The sequence below is a fragment of the Corythoichthys intestinalis genome, chromosome 14, assembly GCF_030265065.1.
Source record: "Corythoichthys intestinalis isolate RoL2023-P3 chromosome 14, ASM3026506v1, whole genome shotgun sequence".
In the NCBI taxonomy this organism is placed as follows: Eukaryota; Metazoa; Chordata; class Actinopteri; order Syngnathiformes; family Syngnathidae; genus Corythoichthys; species Corythoichthys intestinalis.
The window spans coordinates 3,721,665-3,748,120 of record NC_080408.1 but is presented as its reverse complement, the minus strand read 5'-3'; the positions used below and the strand labels follow the sequence as shown (position 1 = coordinate 3,748,120).

At 39.9% G+C, this 26,456-nt stretch overlaps 1 protein-coding gene across 3 annotated transcripts in view; it reads right to left on the bottom strand.

Moving 5' to 3' along the window:
- The window catches only part of adcy8 (adenylate cyclase 8 (brain)), a 140,522-nt gene that overhangs the window by 93,115 nt on the left and 20,951 nt on the right, over positions 1-26,456 (bottom strand). The gene's annotated exons all lie outside the window — the stretch shown is intronic.

The following is a 26,456-nucleotide window of genomic DNA, read 5'->3' as shown; positions in this document are numbered from 1 at the left end:
TTTTTATAATGGGTCAAAATTATTTTTCGAGCCTCTTAGACGGTCATTTGCTCTGTATATAATTAAAAAAATATATTGGAAAAAAAATATTTGAAAAATTGATTTTTTTCTTTGATTGAAAAAAAAAATTGGGGGGGATGGAAGCAACTTTTTTTTGGGATTGAATGATTTAGACACAAATGTCCTAATCATAATATGTCCCAAACACAAAAAGGATTGCTTCAATCAAAGAAAACTTTTTAAATGAAAAATTAAGTGTTCAAATGCAAAATTTTCAATCTCAAATATTTTTTTCGCATTCAAAAACTTTTTTTTGATTGAAGTGATTTTCTGTTTGAAAATCTATATTTTTTGATTGAATAATAAATGTCCTAGCCAAAATGTGGCCTAAACACAAATCAACATTACTTCAATCAAAAAAGTTGCTTCAATCAAAAAAAAAAAAAAAAAAAAGTAAATCAAAGAAAAATAGCTTTCACATGCATTTTTTTTGAGTTTCAAATTCATTTATGCATTCAGACACATTTTTTTTTTTTTTTTTTTTTTTGATTGAAGCGACATTTTTTCGGTTGAAAATATATATTTTAATCGAAGCAACTTTTTTTTGATTGAATAAAAAAGACACATATCTACCGCCATATGGCTCCGCCCAGAGGATACAATTTTTGACCTGGGTAACTACATTGGCACGTACCATATTTAATGGATGACCATCTTGGCAAAAAGTATTGCCTAAGCAGCCTGATTTAGAATTCCCCTCAAGAATGATGGGAAACAAAAAACGCTCATTGTCAACTTATTGTTATAAATATTCTTGTAAGTTAATTTTCTTGCTGACACTGCGTTTCTGGGTCATCAACATGTTGTGCCCCCCCTGCCCCAAAAGTCAAACTCCGCCTATGTGTGGCAAACTGCTGTGAGTAACTTCAAGCGCCCCTGATGTCATATACACTTTAAGTTAAAAAAGTGAATACTTCACCTACCACTGAATTGGACAATTGTAGAGACAACAGTAGTTGAAATGGAATGGACTTTGAAGTAAACCAGGAAAAGGGGTCAAAAATGGCCACTGAGAAACTAGCAGACTTCCCATGTCTTTTCAGGGGTAGCTTTCAGTTTTTTTCTACTCCAGATAAACATGCCTGTAGCTCAGTCAAAGTCTTGTTTTCAAAATGAGTCTGACTTTTGAGCAAATGAGCATCACTACAGAGTTGAATTTCTTAGTATGCCTGCCAAATCTCAAGTAGCTCAAAGTGGCTCACAGGGTCTTTTTTTAAAGAAAGCAACGCAAGTCGATTAAGGAGGCAATGTGTTGACATTTTCCAGGAGGTGCTTGGGGGCACGTGACTGGCCGCCTTAATGAAGACGGATGACTACGCGAGCCGGAGGCCGCGTGTCACGGGCTGCCTCTTCTTCACCTGCTCCTTCTCATCACGCTCGACCTTGGAACCTTCCTGCCAAAACGCTCCGCCGAGATGCGGCCGAAAGTGGCAGGACGATCGATAGGTCTCCACCCGCGACCGCCTAATTAAGTCAATGGCCGCCAGTGACGGGAATGGAAGTCCAACTGGTTTGAGCGACTGTCACAATACTAAAATTTTCAACTGGATATTCAAAAATATAATATTCAATGCCGTTTTCGATACTACATAAATAAAAAGTTAGGGATCTGATCTGATCACATGCTCTAAAATCATGCTTGATAATAAGCCTGAACGATATATCGTTTAAACATCGCCATCGCAATGTGCGCTTGCGCTATAGTCCCACCGTAAGCAAGTGCGATAGTTTTTATTTATTTTAATCCACATATGCCATGCTTTCTGCTCTACGCACAGCCTCACACCCTCCCTCTCCCAGCCCTTTGTTCCTCTCAGTCACTGGAGCATTTGCTTCTTCAAGTTAACGATGCTCGTTGTCTTTGATCTTACCAAAGAACCGGACTTCAAAACGGAGCAATGTGTCAATCATCGTTTAACTTGTTAAACAGTTTCTGCAAGGAAGCTGCGCTGGAATGAATGTGTGTGTGTGTGGAGACGCTGGAGACACATAAAATAAATGCCAGAAGTGATCATGAGGAGTTTGAAATTTCTACATGTCACTCCAAGAGTCACAGTTAAGGTAGATAAACAGAAGCATTTAATAAAGCCAAGCATTTTTCTACTACAGTACTTTATTCTTGTTCAAAAACAATTTGGTTGGACAGTTATGTTTAAAACTGATAATAATTATGACATTTGAAGTGCTTAAAAATCATTTATTTATATACATTTTTCAAATCACTTTGGGGGAAAAAGTGAGAAAAAACATGTCTTATATGTATCTCTTTCCAATGCTAAATCTGAATAAATACATTGAGCACAAAACACACACACAAAAAAAAAATAAATAAAAATTGGGGGGCTGCACTGCTTCGCGGTTTTTCACTTATCGCAGCGGGTTCTGGTCCCCATTAACTGCGAAAAACGAGGGATCACTGTACACTGTGGTGATGGTGAGTCATCCAAAGTCTTTTTAAACAGCTATTCAAGTCATCTAGTGAAAATTTCTTTAAAAAAAAAAAAAATATATATATATATATATATATATATTTTTTTAATATCGCAATATAATATCGCAATATATCGCAACCCCCCAAAAAATCGAAACAATAGTTTTTTCCAATATCGTTCAGGCCTACTTGATAATGTCATTTTCAGAAGATTAGTTTTTTTTGGTTTTTTTTTACAAAGCAACAAAATGTACAACATTTGTAAATGCAAAAGATGTAAAACAGTGTTGTTTTTGACAGCCCTGTTAATTTTCGTCTTAGTCTTTTGGACAAGAATATTTATTAGTCTTAGTCATGTTTTACATTATTATGAATGAACTACCGTAATTTCCCGGATATAAGGCGCACCCGTGTATAATGCGCACCCCAAATTTACTTGTAAAATCGAGGGGAAATTATTGTACCCGTTTATAACACGCACCCTAATTTTAGCACCAATAAATAGAAGAGTACAAGAAAACAGAGCTCGTGTACAGATACAGAAATGTCATTTTACTGACTGGTGAAACACAGCACAAGCATAGCACATTGGTTGTTCAAAACATTACCATAAACTGATAATATTTACGGTAATAATATGATTTGACAACTTCTCCAACTTACCAGAATCTAGGAGAAAACAAAACAGATGTGACTTTTCTTTTAAAGGCTGCTGTATAACTTGCTCCTTTCATCATGATGAATAAATGTTTCTTCCATGGATTGATACGGTATAATGAAAGTGAGAACGTAAGTCGGAAATCCGTGAGAGCTCATCGCTGTCGACACGACAGTAACAATAGGAACGATTGTTATCTGGGTTTGAGTTTCCTGACGGACAGATATAGTTGACGGACACAGGAAGTCTGTGTGCTTATGTTTGTTATGGTCCGAGTTGCGGAGCTGCAATAAACGTTGACTCAAATGAGTTCAAGAAACTAAATTCTGTGCTCTATGAAGAGTGAAAAAAGCAGAATTTAACACGGACGAAATCATTCAGCCGATTAGAGTGAAGTATTACCAAAACAAAATGGTGACGTCACGTACCGTAATGGTCGGCAACGGGTCGCTGCATACGTTTCTTCAACACAACATGGCCGTGTCAAAAAAAAATTTTTTTTTAAATCGGTTTATATATATATACAGTGGGGAGAACAAGTATTTGATACACTGCCAATGGGTTTTCCCATTGACTGTGTATCAAATACTTGTTCTCCCCACTGTATATGTAATACATGTGTATATATATGTGTAATATATATTGATCGGGATGCCGATCGATCGGGTCCGATCACGTCATTTTCAAAGTATCGGAATTGGCAAAAAAAATATCGGAATTGCCTTTTTTTAATATATATATATATTTGTTTTTTATTAAATCTTTTTCTAATTATATTTAACGTTATAGAAAAAGAGTCTTTAGTTTTGGCTTAAAGTAGGGCTATCTAATTTATCGCGTTAACGGCGGTAATTAATTTTTTCTAAATTAATCACGTTAAAATATTTAACGCAATTAACACATGCGTTGCACGACCCACTCACGCATTGTTGTGTTCAATCTATAATGGCGCCGTTTTACCTATATATAGAGCTAAAAGGCAGCGTAAAATGAGTAGAGTGAATTTTGGCAGTCTTTGGAGCATTTTTTTAATTGGCTAAAGCCTTACAATCCCTCTCTCAACAATTAGAAATATCGTGGGAAGCAATGTGGGGAGGAAAGGTAGTAGTTGATCTTTTTCTTAACACCCTAAGTAATTTCCCAACGCAGAGAAGATATATCAATTGGTGCCACTACGCACAGTCATGGTTGCACTTCCCATCATGCATTTGGGCAGAACAGTTAAATGGCTACAGTATCATTTCCTGAAAGCTCAACAAATACACTAGATGGCAATATTTAGTCACAATATACAAAGTCACATTTATCCTTTAAGAATTACAAGTCTTTCTATCCGTGGATCCCTCTCACAGAAAGAATGTTAATAATGTAAATGCCATCTTGAGGATTTATTGTCATAATAAACAAATACAGTACTTATGTACTGTATGTTGAATGTATATATTCGTCCGGGTTTTATTCATTTTTTTCTTAATGCATTGCCAAAATGTATATGATCGGGAAAAATTATCTGGAATGATTGGAATTGAATCGGGAGCAAAAAAAAAAAAAGCAATCGGATCGGGAAATATCAGGATCGGCAGATACTCAAACTAAAACGATCGGATCGGGATAAAAAAAAACATGATCGGAACAACCCTAATATTATATATATATATATATACATATATATATATATATATATATATATATATATATATATATATATATCTGTCTCCATCCATGTTCCCGTTTATGATGCGCACTATGATTTTACAAGTTGATTTGGGGGGAAAAAAGTGCGCGTTGTATTCGGGAAATTACAGTAGTTCAATTAAAGGGATAAGAAAGCTGTCTAAAATTTCAATGTTAACTTGAGCATTTATTGACAATTTTACCACAGCCATCTCCCCAGTGCCTTTGCCTGACATGCAGCCCCATATCATCAATGACTGAGGGAGTTTTGATGTTTTCTTCAGGCAGTCATCTTTGTAAATCTCACTGGAACATCACCAAACAAAGGTTCCAGCATCATCACCTTGTCCAATGTAGATTCTTGACTCTTGACAAGGTGATGATGAACCAATTCATTATTTTTTCAAGTTTTTTTTATCCGAGTTTGTTCTACATGATAAAATGTCTGTGTAAGTGCTCGTCCAAGGCTGGTGATTCCATACTTTTGGCTAGGGGTTGTAGCAAGTGACCCCAAAATGACCTAAAATGAACAACAAATCCACCAAAAATTAACTCATTGCCTGCCATTGACAACGACGGACATCCATTCACCTTAACTCTAACCCCTAAAACTGGGAGAACTTGCTGTTCATCTTTCAGTGACATTGACAGCGCGAGACGTCCAATCCATTTGGAGGGGAATGGGCAAATGAACAGTCATTCATAAATATACTATCCTTACATTAAAGAGTAGAGCAAAATCTATTTCTGGTGACCTGTGGTAGTTCAAACACAAAGAAATTGCAGTTTATCGATACTTTTGCAGCATTCCTTCATTCGTTGCCAACCCTTCCTCGTTGAAATGGATTGACAGTGGCCAATGACTTCAGCATAACCATGACTATTTCCGTTGTTTTTTCAGGCACCAAAAGGAACTGACGTTAATGAACATTTAGAAGCCATTGATCAGCATTAGCGCAGATTCATCAACGTAATAACAAAAGATTGGCGGCCGGCTGGATTATTTCCCGCCGTGCCCTGATTGCGGCGGCTGGCTAAAAGCATTTTTTTTTTTCCGTAGACATTTTTGGCCGCGTCTGCCAGGTCACAGCACAGACGCTAAAAGCTTCATGAAACATTTAGTGCGGTTGAGCGCACGCCCGCGGGCGGGCGCGTCGTCACGCACGGCGGCGGCGGATTCCTGCGAGCGGGGCGACGTCTGAATGACGAGTAGAGGTCAAATATCAGCGCGGTGTCGCACTACACCTCGGGAACACGAGCGCTTTTGTGCAGCCCGCTTTAAATAGACTACCACCGTCATTCAAGGACGTTCAAGGGAAGGAAACGAAACGGAACGAAAACAAAATGGGCAATTAGCTGGCTTCGGGGGCAGCATTGTCAAAATGTTGAGGAACAAGGAAAATGAGCCAAAGACGGCACCTTTCGAGCCAAATAGTAGTCATCCCGTGTCTTCGTCAGTATGGCTCCTTGAGACTTTTTTGTGGATCACCACTAATTTGACAAGTTTGCCAAGTTTCATGTGTCTCAGTCAAACTGGCTTCAGGGGCTGGATTTTCAAAATGTCATAAAAAGGTTTTGTCTAAAGAACACTGGTAAATGAGCCTAACACCGCACTTTTCAAGCAAAATACCAGTCTTCCCTTGTCTTTTTAGGCATGTGACCTTGAGACTTTTTTGTGGATCGCCACTAAATACACAAGTATACCAAATTTTGTGTAGCTCAGTCGAACAGGCATCAGGGGCTGAATTTTCAAAATCTCTCATGGATAGATTTTGTCAAAAGAAAACCTGGAAAATAAGCCAAAAATGGCACTTTTCAAGAAAAATAGCAGTACTTGTGTGTCTTCCTCGGCATGGCTCCTTGAGACTTTTTTGTGGGTCTCTACTAAATAGAAAAGTTTACAAAGTTTCATGTGGCTCGGTCAAACAGGCTTCAGGGGCTGGAATTTCAAAATCTCTTGGCACAACTTAGTTTTTGAAAAAAGTCTGAAAAATGAGCCAAAAATGGCATCTTTAGTGCAAAATAGCAGTTTTTCTGTGTATTCTTCAGTATGGCTCCTTGAGACTTTTTTGTGGGTCTCCACTAAATAAACAAGTAAACCAAGTTTAATGTGGCTCAGTCGAACTGGCTTCAGGGGCTGGGTTTTCAAAATCTCTCACGGACAGGTTTTGTCGAAGGAAAACCTACAAAATGAGCCTAAAATTGCATCTTTCAAGAAAAAATAGCAGTCTTCCTGTGTCTTCTTCGGCATTGCTCCTTGAGACTTTTTTGTGAGTCTCCACTAAATTGACATGTATACACAGTTTCATGTGGCTGAGTCAAACAGGCTTCAGGGGCTGGATTTTCAAAATCTCTTGGTCCAAGTTAGTCTTTAAAAAAAAAGCCTGGAAAATGAGCCTAAAATGGCATCTTTCATGCAAAAAAGCAGTTTTTCTGTGTCGTCTTCAGCATAGCCTCTTGAGACTTTTTGTAGGTCTCCACTGAATAGACAAGTCTCCAAAGTTTCATACGGCTCAGTTAAACAGGCTTTGGGGGCTGGAATTTCAAAATCTCTCACAGACAGGTTTTGTCTAAGGGAAAACTAGAAAATGAGCCTAAAATTGCATCTTTCAAGCAAAATAGCAGTTTTTCTGTGTCTTCTTCAGCATGGCTCCTTGAGACTTTTTTGTGGGTCTCCACTAAATAAACAATGATACCAAGTTTCATGTGGCTCAGTTAAACTGGGTTCCGGGGCTGGATTTTTAAAACTTCTCTTAGACAGGCTTGTCTAAACAAGACCTAGAAAATGTGCCTAAAGTGGCACATTTCAAGCAAAATAGCAGTCTTTCTGTATCTTCTTCGGCAAGGTTCCTTGAGACTTTTTTGTGGGTCTCGACTAAATGGACAAGTATATCGAGTTTGATGTGTCTCAGTCAAACAGGCTATGGGGGCTGGATTTTCAAAATCTCCCACAGACAGGTTTTGTCTCAGAAAAGCCGAGAAAATGAGTCTAAAATTGTTCCTTTCAAGCAAAATAGCAGCCCTCCCGTGTCTTCTTCGGCATGTTTCATGTGGCTCAGTCAAACAGGCTTTGGGGGCTGGATTTTCAAACTCTCTTGGCATAAGTTAGTTTTTGAAAAAAGCCTGGAAAATGAGCCTAAACTGGCATCTTTCAGGCAAACTAGCGGTTTTTCTGTGTCTTTTTCGGCATGGCTACCTGAGACTTTTCTGTGGGTCTCCATGAAATAGACAAGTATACCAAGTTTTATGTGGCTCAGTCAAACAGGCTTCAAGGGCTGGATTTTCAAAATCTTTGGCACAAGTTAGTCTTAAGAAACCCTGAAAAAAGGGCACATTTCAAGCAAAATAGCATTCATTCAGTGTGTTCTTCAGCAGGCCTCCTTGAGACTTTTTTGTCAACCGCCACCAAATAGACAAGTATACCAAGTTTCATGTGGCTCAGTCAAACAGGCTCCAGGGGCTGGATTTACATAATCTCTCACGGACAGGTTTTGTCAAAAACTCTCTTGGCATAACTTAGACAAGCCTAGAAAATGAGCCTAAAATGGCACCTTTCAAACAAAATAGCATTTTTTTCTGTGTCTTTTTCGGCATGGCTCCTTGAAACTTTTTTGTAGGTCTCCACTAAATAGACAAGTATACCAAGTTTCATGTGGCTCAGTAAACAGGCTTCAGGGGCTGGATTTTTTAAAAAATCTATTGGCACAAGTTAGACTTTGAAAAAAAGCCTGGAATATGAGCCTAAATGGCATCTTTCAGGCAAACTAGCGGTTTTTCTGTGTCTTCTTTGGCATGGCTACCTGAGACTTTTTTGTGGGTCTCCATGAAATAGACAAGTATACCAAGTTTTATGTGGCTCAGTCAAACAGGCTTCAAGGGCTGGATTTTCAAAATCTTTGGCACAAGTTAGTCTGAAGAAAGCCTGAAAAAAGGGCACATTTCAAGCAAAATAGCATTCATTCAGTGTGTTCTTCGGCATGCCTCCTTGAGACTTTTTTGTCGACCGCCACCAAATAGACAAGTATACCAAGTTTCATGTGGCTCAGTCAAACAGGCTCCAGGGGCTGGATTTTCAAAATCTCTAACGGACAGGTTTTGTCTAAGGAAAACCTAGAAAATCAGCCTAAAATTGCATCTTTCAGGCAAAATAATTGTTTTTCTGTGTCTTCTTCGTATGGCTCCTTGAGACTTATTTGTGGGTCTCCACTAAATAGACATGTCTACCAAGTTTCAAGTGGCTCAGTGAAATGGGTGTTAGGGGCTGAATTTTCAAAATCTCTTGGCACAAGTTAGCCTGAAGAAAGCCTGGAAATTGGGCCTAAAATGGCACCTTTCAAGCAAAATTGCAGTCTTTCTGTGTCTTCTTTGGCATGGCTCCTTGAGACTTTTTTGAGGGTCTCCACTAAATAGACACGTATACCAAGTTTCATGTGGCTCAGTCAAACAGGCTTTGGGGGCTGGATTTTCAAACTCTCTTGGCATAAGTTAGACAAGCCTGGAAAATGAGCCTAAAATGGCACATTTCAAGCAAAATAGCAGTCTTTCTTTGTCTTCTTTGGCATGGCTCCTTGAGACTTTTTTGAGGGTCTCCACTAAATAGACAAGTATGCCAAGTTTCATGTGGCTCAGTCAAACAGGCCTCAGGGGCTGGATTTTCAAAATCTCTTTTGGATGGGTTTGTCTGAAGAAGACCTAAATAAATGTGCCTTAAGTGGCACCTTTCAAGCAAAATAGCAGCCTTCCCGCGTATTCTTCGGCATGGCTTCTTGAGACTTTTTCGTGGGTTTCCACTAAATAGAAAAGTATACCAAGTTTCATGTGGCTCAGTCAAACAGGCTTTGGGGGCTTGATTTTCAAACTCTCTTGGCATAAGTTAGACAAGCCTGGAAAATGAGCCTAAAATAGCACCTTTCAAGCAAAATAGCAGTTTTTCTGTGTCTTTTTCAGCATTGCTCCTTGAGACTTTTTTGTAGGTCTCCACTAAATAGACAAGTACACCAAGTTTCATGTGGCTCAGTCAAACAGGCTTCGGGGGCTGAATTTTCAAAATCTCTTTTGGACGGGTTTGTCTAAAGAAGACCTAGAAAATGAGCCTAAAATTGCACCTTTACAGCAAAATAACAGTCTTCCCGTGTCTTCTTCTGCATGGCTCCTTGAGACTTTTTTGTGGGTTTTCACTAAATAGACAAGTATACCAAGTTTCATGTAGCTCAGTCGAACAGGCTCCAGGGGCTAGATTTTCAAAATCTCTCACGGACAGGTTTTGTCTAAGGAAAACCTGGAAAAATTGCATCTTTCAGGCAAAATAGTTGTTTTTCTGTGTCTTCTACGCATGGCTCTTTGAGACTTTCTTGTGGGCATCGATTAAATATAGAAATCTACCAAGTTTCATGTGGCTCAGTCAAACTGGCTCCAGGCACTGGATTTTCAAAAATCTCTCTTAGACAAGTTTGTCTAAAGTAAACCTGAGCCACTTGAGACCTTTTATTGGGTCTCCAGTAAATCAAAATCAGGTCACTCTGACTCACCTGAGCACACATGGTTGAGGAACACATCCAAACAAAGCCTTCAGAGTTGGCTGATAGAAAAACATGAGTTGCTCTAAGAATGATTAGTTTTTGCAATTATGGCAATGCAACTTTGCACTTACAACACTCAAAATAAGCAAACACATCTACAAACTTCCTAGTCTTCTAACACCTTCAATGTAATTTCACAAATTAAAAAAGCTACATGCACTTGAGCCTAGTGCTTCCACCGTGCACAATGTGGCACGACGCAGTACTACAACAAAGGTGCGCATCATTTCAAAATTGGACTCGCCCGTTCTGGGTGATGTCGTTGGGAGGTTTTGCGTGTGTCAACGCGAGCCTCTCATTCTCCCGTTTTGCGTGCGCATTTGCTCCCGGGGCTTTTCTGTAAAGCGGGAGCCATTATCAAGTCAATAGCAGTCTATATCTCGCTCTTGCTCACGCACGCATCTTCCCACACAAATCCTGAGCCGCGCGGCCGTCGATTAGCCGTCGCCGCTTCCTTTTTCAAGGTCAAACTCGGCTTACCTGAAGCGCCGGCTGCAGCGCCGAGATAAAGCGGGGGAAAATGAGGGAAAATGGGGGCAAGTGGGAAAAAGGCAAGCGGAGTGCGAAAAAGCGGAACCCCCCCCCCCAAACGCACAAAAAGGCGGCAAGATGGCTTTGTGGGGCGCACAAAGAGCCGCCGGCCCCTGGTGACCCTCTTTCTTTCTCGCCTGCATTGATGACTTATATCGGGGTGTTCAAATTACGACCCGCGGGCCAATTGCGGCCCAGTTTTTATGAGCTCGCAGCAAATGAGGAAAATATCATTGAATATGGCTGGCACAAGAAGGTATTAAGATTGCTCTTTATTAGGTCTAATCTAAATGGTTGATCTCTTCAGTAATTGCATGAATGGTATTTCATTATACTACAGTATATGTGCTGTCCGCTTTTGTTGCACTCTGACTTGTTTGAAGTCACGCAAGCGCTATTTCCTGTTAGTTTCGAGAGTTGATTTCACGTTGGAAAGCTACGGTGAAAACCAGTTAAAGGGATCCTCTACCTTAAATACATGTAGGCTCTAATAAACCACAATTGTTCTCGTGTACTAAAATATGTTGTTAGAAACACATAAAATGTTAAGTCAATGGCAATATTTAATAATATTTAGGACATATTTTGACCGATAGTTGGCGCCACGTTTTGCGGGCTCGCAGTGATGACGTAAATGGGACGTTTCCAATTGTGTATTGCTGCCTAAACTCGCTAAGTAAAATGCCACGATGCGCTGCTTTGGATGCAATTTCCAATCAAATGGAAGCAAGGGGAGTGATGTGAGTCGCCACAGATTTCCTATTGACAAGAAGAGGTGAAAGGTTTGGGAAAATGCCTGTAGACTGACAAAACTTCCCAAAGACCCAAGGCTTTGTTCTCGCCATTTTTCTCCGCGTTAAATCAATGGCAATATTTTATAATATTTAGTACACATTTTGACCGATAGTTGGAGCCAGGTTTTGTGGGCTCACAGTGATAACGTAAATGGGATAATTCCAAATGTGTAGCATATACAACAATTGCGTATTGCTGCCTAAACTCACGAAGTAAAATGCCACGATGTGCTGCTTTTGGATGCAATTTCCAGTCAAATGGAAACAAGGGGAGTGGAGTGAGTGGTCAAGGTGAAATTATTATTTTTAGTGAATAAATGTGCATAAGTGGAAGCTTCTCCCCTTTTCGGTCCCTGTATGCACGTATCCTACCTACCAGGCGTTACAACTGGCACCCGAACATTTTTTCTGGCTCCTCAGTCAAATAAGGGATCCATCTATTTTCTGGATCCGACCGTCCCACCGCGGCTGCAATATTGGTTTCGGATCTGTCTATTTTCTGGATTCGACGGTCCCACAGCGGCTTTTCGGATCAGTTTATTTTGTGGTTTCGACGGCCTGATCGCGGCTGCAACCTTTGAACCTTTCCAATGGGATCTGTCTACTTCCTGGATTTTCAAGTCAGTGAAAAAAACGCGGATTAGGATTACTATTAAAGAAGCATCGATACCGATACTAGTATCAGCAGGGGGCGCCGATCCGGCCTGAAATGGTGGTATCGGTATCGGCGAGTACCAACAAAGACGGCGCCGATACCATTTACCGGTCCATTATTATAACATTTGACCGCAGCCTTTTTTTTTCTCCTGGCGCTCACTACACTCTGTCTCTGTGTTGTGTGATGACACGTGAACACCAAGCAGCTATCGCTATTGGCCTGCTCCAGACCAATGAGAACGGGCCAATAGCCACTCCTGACCAATGACAAGGCCGCTTGGCGGCACCGACATGGCGGCGGTTGGGAAATATTTCAAAATAGAAATCCCGTCAATTAAAATAAATGGCTGCATGCAAGATTTGCGGCCTGAAAGTTTCGAGATGTGGAGTTAAACCGGCCAGTTTCAAGACCCCGAACCTGATAAAACATTTGAAGACGAAACGTGAACGAACACAACGAGTTTGAGCCTGCAAGAGCAGGACTGCTATCCAGAAGAAGGGCGCTGGACCGGTGAAACAATCTCTGGTCAGTTCACTACGTCAACTTTACTTTGTCTTTTACTTAAAGAAATGCTGCAGTAATTTGGCAACAGTTTCCAAAGTAGGGTTGCCACCTTTCAGAAATAGAAATAAGGGACTCCCCCCACCCTCCCGAAAAAAGGAGGCTAATAGAGAGACGGGATGCTGTGGTCAATTATTATTACTTATAATTGTTAGCGTCCGCAAATGCGGAAACAAGGTTTGACCTCGAAGCGGACAACAAGCGGGGGATACGTAAGGGTTTAATGATTGCAAGCAAAAAATAACACGCGATCGCGGGATAGTAGAAATAACAAAAGGAGTCTGTGACAGCAGGTCGACGGAGCTCAATACTACAAACTCGAAGGTTCTCTAAGACGATAGGCAGTGAGCCAAAAAGCCAAAATAAAAACACTCAAATACCTGCACAGGGTAGAGGTTACAAACGAGAGCAGCACACTAACAGAAAAAAACCAATGCAGGGGCGTAACAAGCAAATGTAGCGAGACTATAGTGCAAGATGTCAAATGGCGATCAGCAAGGCAAATATATCGGCAGCCTTCTCTGAGATCACCCGTGCTTAAATGCTGCATGGATGAGCCTGCATTGGATTCAGGTGCGACGTGAGGAACGCCCCAACTAACAGCCCAGCAACAAAACACAATCTAACCAGCAGCAGAATGTGACAATAATTTCATGAAAGTTGCACTGTTTGGCCTTTGAGAGGTTTAAAAAAGTTTACTAAGTTCATTCAGAGTTTATTATTATGAATTTAATTTTACTTTCTTACTGTTGGGCTAGTATTATACTTTATACTAGTCTTTTTCCTATTTTACAAAGGTAAGCAACAGCCTGACAAAGCCTTGATAGCAATGATTTCACATCCAATTATGTAGCTCTTTGGGGAAAAAAAAACATTTAAAAAAATTATATATATATATATATATATAAACGGGGTGGTATCGGTATGGTATTGGTATCGGCCGATACTGCACAGCCAGGTATCGGTATCGGGGCCAAAAAATGGTATCGGTGAAACACGAATGACTATTGTTATCTTTTTTGTAGGGCTGTCAAAATTATCGTGTTAACGGGCGGTAATTAATTTTCAAAATCACGTTAAAATATTTGAAGCAATTAACGCACATGCCCCGCTCAAACAGACTAAAATGACAGTACAGTGTAATGTCCGCTTGTAACTTGTTTTTTGGTGTTTGGCTCCCTCTGCTGGCACTTGGGTCCAACTGATTTTATGGGTTAGTACCATGAGTGAGCATGGTGTAATATTGACATCAACAATGGCGAGCTACTAGTTTATTTTTTGATCGAAAATTTTACAAATTTTAATAAAACGAAAACATTAAGAGGGGTTTTAATATAAAATTTCTATAACTTGTACTGACATTTATCTTTTAAGAACTACAAGTCTTTCTATCCATGGATCGCTTTAAGAGAATGTTAATAATGTTAATGCCATCTTGTTGATTTATTGTTATAATAAACATATACAGTACTTATGTACCATATGTTGAATGTATATATCCATCTTGTGTCCTATCTTTCCATTCCAACAATAATTTACAGAAAAATATGGCGTATTTTACAGATGGTTTGAATTGCGATTAATTACGATTAATTAATTTTTAAGCTGTAATTAACACGATTAAAAATTTTAATCGTTTGACAGCCCTACTTTTTTGTTGACAACTCTTCGTGGGAGTTTTCCCCAAATCATACCAATTAATTAAAGCACTATGGCACGCTACAGTGACGACAGTGACTCTGACATGGACCTTTTATGTTGGAGTTCGTCTGGGAACGCGTGTGTGCGTACCGCTAAGCTCCCAAGTGACGAGTGGTCAAGGTGGAATTTTTTTTTTTGTTTGTGAATAAATGTGCATAAGTTGAAGCTTCTCCCCTTTTTGGTACTTTTATTCACGTATCCTACCTACCACGCGTTACAATGTACAAGACATGGATTACACTCGATTCCAGGATTTTTTCCTGTCAGATGACGAATTTAATGAGGACAGTCAGCCACGACACGACTCCGATCCTGACTATCAAACTTTCATAGTTTTATTACCTTCAGTGAGAGTTTATAATGTCAAGTCATGAAAATAAAAATACACGAATGACAAGGTGTGTTCAGAATTTGGCCTGTACTGTATGTAAAGCACACGACAGCTCTGGATGCTAAAAATCTACATAATTATACTGGAATAAGTTTGATCACGCAATAGCTCACCTTGAAGATCTAACAAAAACCGGAGTTCTTATGAACGAACGACAGTGCTATCCTGCTTTTCACTTTTCCGATCTGGTTCAAATTGGAAGGGCAGAACCGACGACACGTCAGGGTAGCTAAGAGTGACACGATGAAAGTTCGGCAACGGGCACTGTGACGTAACAAGAATGGCAACCTATCACTTAAAATAATTTTACAAACTTTATTAAAACGAAAACATTAAGCGGGGTTTTAATATCAAATTAATATAACTCATATTAACATTTATCTTTTAAGAATTACTTGTCTTAAAGATCGAGGATCACTTTAAGCAGGAAAGCCGCTCCTGTCGCTACAGCGGTAGGCGAACCTTCTGGAGTACCGCTAGTCACAGAGGAAGCTAATAATTCACCTCTACTGTCAGTTCATCAGGCAGTAAGTGTGTCTGTTCAGTATTCACCTAATATGAGTGATGCCACCACTCAAACTGATCCAGACACGTCCGATGCAGCGATACAGTGGCCAGCAGATGCGCACCGAGCACTTAATATGGACTACCCTTATGTAGCTAAACGTGAGTTGGATGTACCTGACATGGATGACACTCGATCCAGATGACGAATTTAATGAGGACAGCCACGACACGACTCCGATCCTGATTATCACACGTGTGCATTCAGTTTTATTACCTTCAGTGAGAGTTTACAATGTCAGTAGTCATGAAAATAAAAATGCACGAATGACAAGGTGTGTTCAAACTTTTGGCCTGTACTGTAAGTAAAGCACACGACAGATCTGGATGCTAAAAATCTACATAATTATACTGGAATAAGTTTGATCACGCAAAAGCTCACCTTGAAGATCTACTAACAAAAACCGGAGTTCTCAACAGCATACACTCTCTTGCTCTGTTGTCATTGAGACGCACTTGCCACGAGTACATCACCAGTTTTGCCCAACTATTGTCTTATCAGGTATTTCCTGCTCTGCATTTTGCCTTTGCTGCTCGTCTTGTGAACGACCGACAGTGCTGTCCCGCTCTTCACTTTTCCGATCTGGTTTAAATTGGAAGGGCAGATCGGCGACATGTTGGGGTAGCTAACGAATGACACGCTGGAAGTTCGGCGACGGGCCGGTTGACGTCACCGCACTGCAACGGCAACAAGAATGGCGACCTATAACTTAAAATAATTTTACAAATTTTATTAAAACAGAAATATTAAGAGGGGTTTTAATATCAATTATAACTCATACTAACATTTATCTTTTAAGAATTACATGTCATAAAGATCAAGGATCCCTTTAAGAAGGCAGAGAAACATTAAACAGCGCGGGCTTGACGACATTTGTAAGCATTTGTAATTGCAATCATTTTCTGGGAGAAATTGAGCAATATCTGACAGATTTGCAAGGGTGCCAATACTTTTGGCCAGCATTGTATATATAGCTATCGTCAGCTAAATGTATTTCCGGTTGACACCATGTGGGGGGCCTGTTGACCAGGGAACGAGGGGGAAGGAGGTGGGGAAGTCTATAAGCTAAGTGATAGAAAGGGCTAGAGTGTACACATATCATCTCGGTGATCTAGAACCCAGTAATTGTGTGAATCCCTTGAGTGTAAGCTCGTTGGCGACCGACCCTACGCCGCCCCATCGCCAATCCCGGCACCGGGACCCCCCGCCCGAGCACGCCCAATCACATCCAGCCGCACGCGAGCCCCACCGGGCATGCAACAGCCACGCAGACGAGCGGAGACGCCATGCAGGCGCCGACACAGGGCCACGGCCCCCACCCAGCTAGCCTGGGGAGGGAGGGCGGGGCAATGCAGCCCATCCCTCCTCATGCTGCCCAGCAAAGGAGGGATGGGACATCTGTAGTTGTCAATGGCAGCCAATGAATTAACACTTCAAATTAAAAATAAATATATGGCGAAAACACTCAGGTGACTTGAAGTTCCGCTCTGAGACCCCCAATTTGGAAAAACTCAAAATTGTCCGATATGCATGTGTGATACATCATTGGAAAGCTTAAAATCTCAATTTTCTGGTAGAAGAACATTTTGAAGGGCATTTAAAAAAATAAAAAATAAACAGCAAAACCCTAACTGGAGGTGAGAGCACGCAGGAGCAGAATTAAAGACGCCATGATTTTAACAAGATATTATCCCGTACATATCTGTTTTCGATCCCAAAACTCCATGTAGCATGTATCATCGAGTGTCAAGATACAGATGTGAATGGCCATAGCTGAATTTTTTTAGGGATTTTATGGGTGAAACATGGTAATATGAGAAGGGTCGCGATGCAGAAATCGCAGACATCAAGGAGTAGTTGAGATTCTATTTTTAATGTATTTCCACTTTTTTAGTTTATTTTTACATTTTTCTTGTTTGGATCGAATATTTAGCATCTAAAATATTGGGGAAAATGTAAATATATATATCCTACAATAGTAAATCAAAAGAAACAAAATAATAAGAAATAAAAAATAAATAACAAAATTCAATAAAAATCTCAGATTTAAACTAGGGCTGTCAAACGATTAAAATTTTTAATCGAGTTAATTACAGCTTAAAAATTAATTAATCGTAATTAATCGCAATTAATCGCAATTCAAACCATCTATAAAATATGCCATATTTTTCTGTAAATTATATATATATTCTGTAAAATAAATTGTTGGAATGGAAAAATAAGACACAAGATGGATATATACAGTGCCTTGCAAAAGTATTCGGCCCCCTTGAACCTTGCAACCTTTCGCCACATTTCAGGCTTCAAACATAAAGATATAAAATTGTAATTTTTTGTCAAGAATCAACAACAAGTTGGACACAATCGTGAAGTGGAATAAAATTTATTGGATAATTTAAACTTTTTAACAAATAAAAAACTGAAAAGTGGGGCGTGCAATATTATTCGGCCCTTTTACTTTCAGTGCAGCAAACTCACTCCAGAAGTTCAGTGAGGATCTCTGAATGATCCAATGTTGTCCTAAATGACCGATGATGATAAACAGAATCCATCCGGGTGTAATGAAGTCTCCGTATAAATGCACCTGCTCTGTGATAGTCTCAGGGTTCTGTTTAAAGTGCAGAGAGCATTATGAAAACCAAGGAACACACCAGGCAGGTCCGAGATACTGTTGTGGAGAAGTTTAAAGCCGGATTTGGATACAAAAGGATTTCCCAAGCTTTAAACATCTCAAGGAGCACTGTGCAAGCCATCATATTGAAATGGAAGGAGCATCAGACCACTGCAAATCTACCAAGACCCGGCCGTCCTTCCAAACTTTCTACTCAAACAAGGAGAAAACCGATCAGAGATGCAGCCAAGAGGCCCATGATCACTCTGGATGAAACTTTTGCAAGGCACTGTACATTCAACATACGGTACATAAGGACTGTAGTGGGCATTTCACTCTACTGTCATTTAAATCTGTCTATGCTGTCCTCACTCCGAAGCGTCTACTTTTTCCAAAGCTAGACAGCTAGTGAACGACGCCTTAATAATCAGACTTCTTCCTTTTTCATCTGATTTATTAATAAAATGGCCTCAAACCATTGTCCTCTTTAGACCGTCGTAAAACTTCAAAAAAAAGTACACAAGCATTGCATTAGCAACAACGTTAGCTTAGCACGCTATACAGGTTCACTAAACATAAACAAAAAGCGTGTCCTACAAAAAATATAACATTTCGCTTACTAACATAATATGTGCATTATTTACAACAACCATACTTACGGACAAATCTTGTCAAAGGATCATATAAGCACAACATTACAACGTAGACGTCAGCCCGAGACGTCCTGCAGCCATACTTGAACTGGCCAGACAATAATAAACCATGTCGCAAAGCGACCACAAGAGTTCGCTGTTAGACGGCACAAAAAGCCTTGCTGTAAAACTTACCAAAAGGCAGAATACTGTCTGAGCGGGACATGTGCGTTAATTGCGTCAAATATTTTAACGTGATTAATTTAAAAAATTAATTACCGCGCGTTAATGCGATAATTTTGACAGCCCTAATTTAAACATAATACTTTTTTTTGCTGAAAATGCACAGTGACCTTTTCCTGTTGGCTATTCACAGGGCTGGCATTAAATGATCATTGCCAGTGATGGCAATCGATGTCCATTTGGACAGGGAGATCTGGCAGCGATCCAAAGGTTTCTCTGTTTTGAGGTCAGCCTCCTTTAAGTGGCAGTCGCTTGTACTGCAGGCTTTTCAAGCACTTGTTTTCTTAGGGTTTTCAGTTTACAAAATGGTTGCCATTAAATGAGTCAATTCATTCAGAATCAACGCCAGGGTTGCCCAAATCCGATCCTCAAGAGTCCCTATCCAGTTTGCTTTCCATGTCTCCCTGCTGCAACACACGTGAATCAAATGTTCAGCTCATCAACAAGCTCTGCAGGAGCCTGATAATGATCTTGATGGACTCTCGGGCTCCCGAGGACAGGATTTGGGCACCCCTGGTCAACGCATTGGTTTCCATTGATCGTTGTTGCTTTTTTGATATATTTATGTCCAAACGTTCTCTCTTGTGGTGCGTTTTACAGAAAAATCGAAGAATGCAATAAACATACACTGTAAACATATACTACATAAATCTACACAGGAGATGTCCCCGGTCCGATCACGTGTTTGGAAATTGGGCTCCTATCGCGTCATTTTCAGATCGGATTTATTTATCTATTTGTAAAGCAACACTAGGTATGTTTTCAACCTTTATAAAATATTTTCATAACATTTGTAACAAGAAACTGCAATTTCTGGAGAAATTACTCTGGGTCTTTGCTGTGTGGCTATAGAGATCTTAGCCCCTTCCAGGGCTATCAATAGATTGGACAAACATGCACGTGAATGGCATTAAACAAAGTAAATGCCATTAGAAATGAATGGGAAATTTGGACGTCCATGGCCGTCAATGGCAGCACCCTTCATAAGCATCAATGGAATGGGGGACGTTTGGGAGACATGTCCTATTGATATCTGGTCATTTCCTGTTGATTTGGGGACATTGCTTTTTTCGCCCATTGAAAACGAATAGGAAAAATTTTGGACGTCCATAGCCGTCAATGGCTTCGAGTTACATAGGCGTCAATGGAATCCGAGTACATTAACATCAATAGATTTGACATACATGGCCGTCAGTGGCATCAATGCAATGTAAATTCCATTGGAAATTCCACTGGAAGTGAATGGGAAATTTTCCCATAAGAAATGAATGGGAAAATTTCCCTTTAAAAATAAATGGGAAAAGTTTTTGGCAAATTTCCGGGGAACTGTAATTTTTTTCCAAATTCTGTATACAACTTTTATGCCCCTCACCGTCCCGGAATTTTTGATGTCCAAATTATGTGATTTGGTCAAAAATTGAAGGACTAGATACATTTTGGGAAAAAAAAAAAAAAAAAAAATCCCCCAAAAATCAGTGGAAAAAAACTGCGTTTGCGGGCAAACGTAAAATTTCTCAGGGTCTTTTCAAAAATTCCCTGCGTCGCGTGAAAATTCCGGTCGTTTCGATATTCGAACGGTGCCAATCGGTCAAACGGTTCGGGCTGTGCGGCGCGCCCAAGAAATCCCATTTAAAAAAAAACAGAATAACACTATCTGGGTCTTTTTTCAAAGACCCAGATAATGATACGTCGACTGCAAACGAGTTGAATGACACCTATTTTATATCTTGAGGGGTCCTGTATCGCTTTCACTGGCACTAACTAACTTTGAGGACGGTGCCACGCAAAAAAACTACAAATGTGCTGACTGCTTTACGGCATATGTCACTTCCCCCTTTCATTATAAAGACGGAAGTCGATGCGAACGCTTTTGCGTGACTTCTGCAAAAATGTCAGAGCAACAAAAGAGACAAAAAGTTTTCTCCGAGAAGGAAAAAAATGAGAGGATACCAGGATAAAAGGACACTCAAAATACAACACTGGCCCGGCAATCATTCACTGGCCTGACGCCCCCCCTCAACCAAGCTCGTAGGCGCTGACGAGTTCAGGTGGGGTGGGGGGCGGTTAGCCACACCAAGCCACACGGTTGCTAACCGTCATATGCTATTGTTTAGGTACAACTGGATTCATGACCTTATTTTTATTCATCCTTCACACAGCCGCTGAAAAAAAAAAAAAAGTCGTTCAATCCATTTGCAGGCGACCGGGAGATCATGATTTTACAACACTGTGCGGGTGTGCGCTGGTCCTCATGGGAAACGCAGTCTTCCTTAAGGTAAAACACTACCACTTTTGTCCACCGGCGTCACTAAAATCGGCCAAAACTGAAAAGTTACCTATTTACTGCTATTGACGGCGATACACTTCCAATCCATCAAAACCGGTCAAAACGGCTCTAATACCCGCTAGTGGTATGCCAAACGAATGACTCCTCAATTGGTATTCTGTTATATTTAACCTTTTCAGGGACATACAGTGGGGCAAATAAGTATTTAGTCAACCACTAATTATGCAAGTTCTCCCACTTGAAAAGATTAGAGAGGCCTGTAATTGTCAACATGGGTAAACCTCAACCATGAGAGACAGAATGTGGGGGGAAAAAAACAACAGAAAATCACATTGTTTGATTTAAAAAAAAATTATTTGCAAATCATGGTGGAAAATAAGTATTTGGACTATACCAAAAGTTGATCTCAATACTTTGTTATGTACCTTTTGTTGGCAATAACGGAGGCCAAACTTTTTCTGTAACTCTTCACAAGCTTTTCACACACTGTTGCTGGTATTTTGGCCCATTCCTCCATGCAGATCTCGTCTAGAGCAGTGATGTTTTGGGGCTGCCGTTGGGCAACACAGACTTTCAACTCCCTCCACAGATTTTCTATGGGGTTAAGATCTGGAGACTGGCTAGGCCACTCCAGGACCTTAAAATGCTTCTTACGAAGCCACTCCTTTGTTGCCCTGGCTGTGTGTTTGGGATCATTGTCATGCTGAAAGACCCAGCCATGTCTCATCTTCAATGCCTTTGCTGATGGAAGGAGATTTTCATTCAAAATTTCTCGATACATGGTCCCATTCATTCTTTCCTTTACACAGATCAGTCGTCCTGGTCCCTTTGCAGAAAAAAAGCCCCAAAGCATGATGTTTCCACCCCAATGCTTCACAGTGGGTATGGTGCAATTCAGTATTCTTTTTCCTCCAAACACAAGAACCTATGTTTCTACCAAAAAGTTCTATTTTGGTTTCATCTGACCATAACACATTCTCCCAGTCCTCTTCTGGATCATCCAAATGCTCTCTAGCAAACCGCAGACGAGCCTGGACGTGCACTGGCTTCAGCAGGGGGACACGTCTGGCAGTGCAGGATTTGAGTCCCTGGCAGCGCATTGTGTTACTGATAGTAGCCTTTGTTGCTGTGGTCCCAGCTCTCCGTAGGTCATTCACTAGGTCCCCCCGTGTGGTTCTGGGATTTTTGCTCACCGTTCTTGTTATCATTTTGACGCCACGGGGTGAGATCTTGCATGGAGCCCCAGATTGAAGGAGATTATCAGTGGTCTTGTATGTCTTCCACTTTCTAATAATTGCTTCCACAGTAAATTTCTTTACACCACGAGTTTTACCTATTGCAGATTCAGTATTCCCAGCTTGGTGCAGGTCTACAATTTTGTCTCTGGTGTCCTTCGACAGGTCTTTGGTGTTGGCCATAGTGGAGTTTGGAGTGTGACTGACTGAGCTTGTGGACAGGTGTCTTTTAGACCGATAATAAGTTAAAACAGGTGCCATTAATACAGGTAACGAGTGGAGCCTCATTAGACCTCGTTAGAAGAAGTTAGACGTCTTTGACAGCCAGAAATCTTGCTTGTTTGTCGGTGACCAAATACTTAATTTCCACTCTAATTTGGAAATAAATTATTTAAAAATCAAACAATGAGAATATGTTTTTTTCTTCCACATTCTGTCTCTCATGGTTGAGGTTAACCATGTTGACAATTACAGGCCTCTCTAATCTTTTCAACTAGGAGAACTTGCACAATTGGTGGTTGACTAAATACTTCTTTGCCCCACTATACTACATTAATGGATTAAAAACTGCCGTGACTGAATGGAAGTTAACCAGGCCAAATTAATCCATACCAGTGACTATAGATAATGCTGCAAATATTGTTAATTCAGTACGTAAAACAGATGGACTCGGACCACAAATAGGATGTGGTAAACATACCCGCTAAGAGCAAAATGTAAAAGCAATCAACAGTGTGCCCCACCTCACTTTACAAACAGTAAAGATTGATCTCAGCACTTTTATACAAAATTTCTTCAGATCAGTAAGAAGTAAGCACATAAATATTATGCACTATAATGCATGTTTATATGATGGCATTGTTATGTTTGCTTGTTAGCAAAAAAAAAAAAAAAAAACAATAAAGCACTTCTACCGTATTGGCCCAAAAGCTAGTGTCTTAGGTGCTAGTCACATGATCTGCTCGAAAAATGATTTTAACCCATTATGAAATACGTTGTAGGATTCTTGTTCATTTCAATAATTTTTGTTGTTTGTTTTATTGCCTTACAACTTTCATAGACAATATTTTACGTCCTTATTTTAAAGGGGAAGTTCAGAATTTTTGACATTAGGCTTTATCTTGGGAGTTAGCGGGGGTTTATTTAGTTGTTGGGAGTTGATTTGAACAAATTCCGTGCAGTTTGTCAGTTATTTGTTAGTTTCAGGGCTCCGGGGTGGCTAAGCTAGCGCGAGTCAATGGTGGTTGAAATCAACTCCATCGACTAATTAAACCCACGCTAACTCAAAGATTAGAGATGTCCCGATCGATAATGCCGATCGATCGGGTCCGATCACGTTACTCCGATCGATCGGGTCCGATCACGTCATTTTCAAAGTATCGGAATCCGCAAAAAAATATCCGACATGCCTTTTTTTAATATATATATATATTTTTTAATCAAATCGTTTTCTAATTGTATTTAACGTTACAGACATAATATGTTACACTCATCCAGAGTCTTTAGTTTAGGCTTAAGGTAGGGTTATCAAATTTATCCCGATAACGGCGGTAATTAATTTTATTTCAAAATTTATCACGTTATAATATTTAACGCAATTAATGCATGCGCTGCACGACCCACTCACGCATTGTCGCGTTCAATCTGTAATGACGCCATTTTTCCTATATTGAGAGCTAAAAGGCAGCATAAAATGAGTAGAGTGAATTTTGGCAGCCTTTGGAGCCTTTTTTAAATTGGCTAAAGCATTACAATCCCTCTCCCTACGATTAGAAATATCTTAGGAAGCAATGTGGGGAAGAAAGGTAGTAAATGATCTTTTTCTTAACACCTTATGTTATTTCCCAACGCAGAGAAGCTATATCAATTGGTAGCACTACGCAGAGTCATGGTTCCACTTCCCATCATGCATTTGGGCATGGCTACATTATCATTTACTGAAAGCTCAACAAATACACTAGATGGCAATATTTAGTCACAATATACAAAGTCACAAAGTCTTTCTATCCGTGGATCCCTCTCACAGAAAGAATGTTGATAATGTAAATGCCATCTTGAGGATTTATTTTCATAATAAACAAATACAGTACTTATGTACTGTATGTTGAATGTATATATTCGTCCGAGTTTTATTCATTTTTTTCTTAATGCATTGCCAAAATGTATATGATCGGGAAATATCGGGATCGGCAGATACTCAAACTAAAACGATTGAGATCGGATCGGGAGCAAAAAACATGATCGGAACAACCCTATCAAAGATTAAGCTTTCTGTGAAAAATTTAATTACACGCGATGACATTTTTTGTTGTCATTTTTATTAGTGTTGCACCGATACCATTTTTTGGGCCCGATACCGATACAGATACCTGGTTGTGCAGTATCGGCCGATTCCGATACCATTCCGATACCACTGTTTGCAATACATATATATATATGTACATATACATATATATGTATATGTACATATACATATACGTACCTGTATATGTATATGTATAAGGGATGCAACGATACAATTAAGTCACAGTTCGGTACGATTTTCGATACAATTCAATACAGTTAATGCTCTGAAACAGAAAATACAACTGTTTTTTTTTTTTTTTTTTTTTTTTTTTTTTTTGCTAACAAGCAAAAATAACAGTGCCATCATATAAACAAACATTTTAGTGCATAATATTTATGTGCCCACTTCTTACTGATGTGAAGAAATTTTGTATATAAGTGCTGAGAACAATCTTAACTGTTTGTAAAGTGGGGCACACTGTTGATTGCCGCAGCTCTCTTAGCAGCTATATTTACCATAAAAGCAAAACATCCTATTTGTGGTCTGAGTCCATCTGTAACATGTACTGAATTAACAGTATTTGCAGCATTATCTATAGTCACTGGTATGGATTGATTTGGCCTGCTTAACTTCCATTCAGTCATGGCGGTTTCTAATTCATCAATGGACAATATGGCGTCGCTCTGGGCTCACGCAGCTAATGGCATGGGATCTAATGTAGCACATCTAGGTTGCTATCTGATGATATCTAGTGTTTGTGCTGTGCCGCTTGAGTGTTTTCTGGCCACAGAAGTCACTTCTGCTCATTACTGCACAACACCAGCATATGAGAATCGACTTTCATAAACAAGACGAGTTTGAAGTACGGCGCTCTTAATTTGCCACTCATTGTTCATCATGAAACCATGAGTTTGCTTCGTCTCTCAGGGTCTTAACCTTTCTGATCCCATCGGCGCTCCAACAGCGGGCGTTAGCTTACGCATGCTAATTGTTTGTGAATGTCATGTTAGAAAAGCAGCGCAACATCGCAGATATGCGTTGTAGTGAACATCCTGAATATTGAAGATGTAAATATTTTCGTGTGGTAATTTCGAGTCAAAAACATACAGACGTCACGCATCGGGATTTGGGAAGTTAGCTCACGTGGGGAGGTCAGTTCATTTGCGCTCAAGTGACGCCAGTTGATGGTATCGGCGCCCTAAATGTTGGTACTCGTCGATACCGATACCACCAATTCGGGCCGGATCGGCACCCCCTGCCGATACTGGTATCGGTATCGGTGCAACTTTAATTTTTATGTTGAGGCAGCAAAAGGAGAAACATTGGTAAAAAGTAACTGATAAGTTACTTTTAAAGTAACTTAGTTACCTTGATAATAAAGTAATCAGTAAAGTAACTAGATTACTTTTTTCAAGTGTAATCAGTAATCAGTAATTAAATTACTTTTTTAAGTAATCTGTGACAATACTGGATATAAATGAGATACATATAAAAAAACAATGATTTGTACATGCATACATCTTCACATTTCTATATAAAGCAACACTTACTTCAGCTT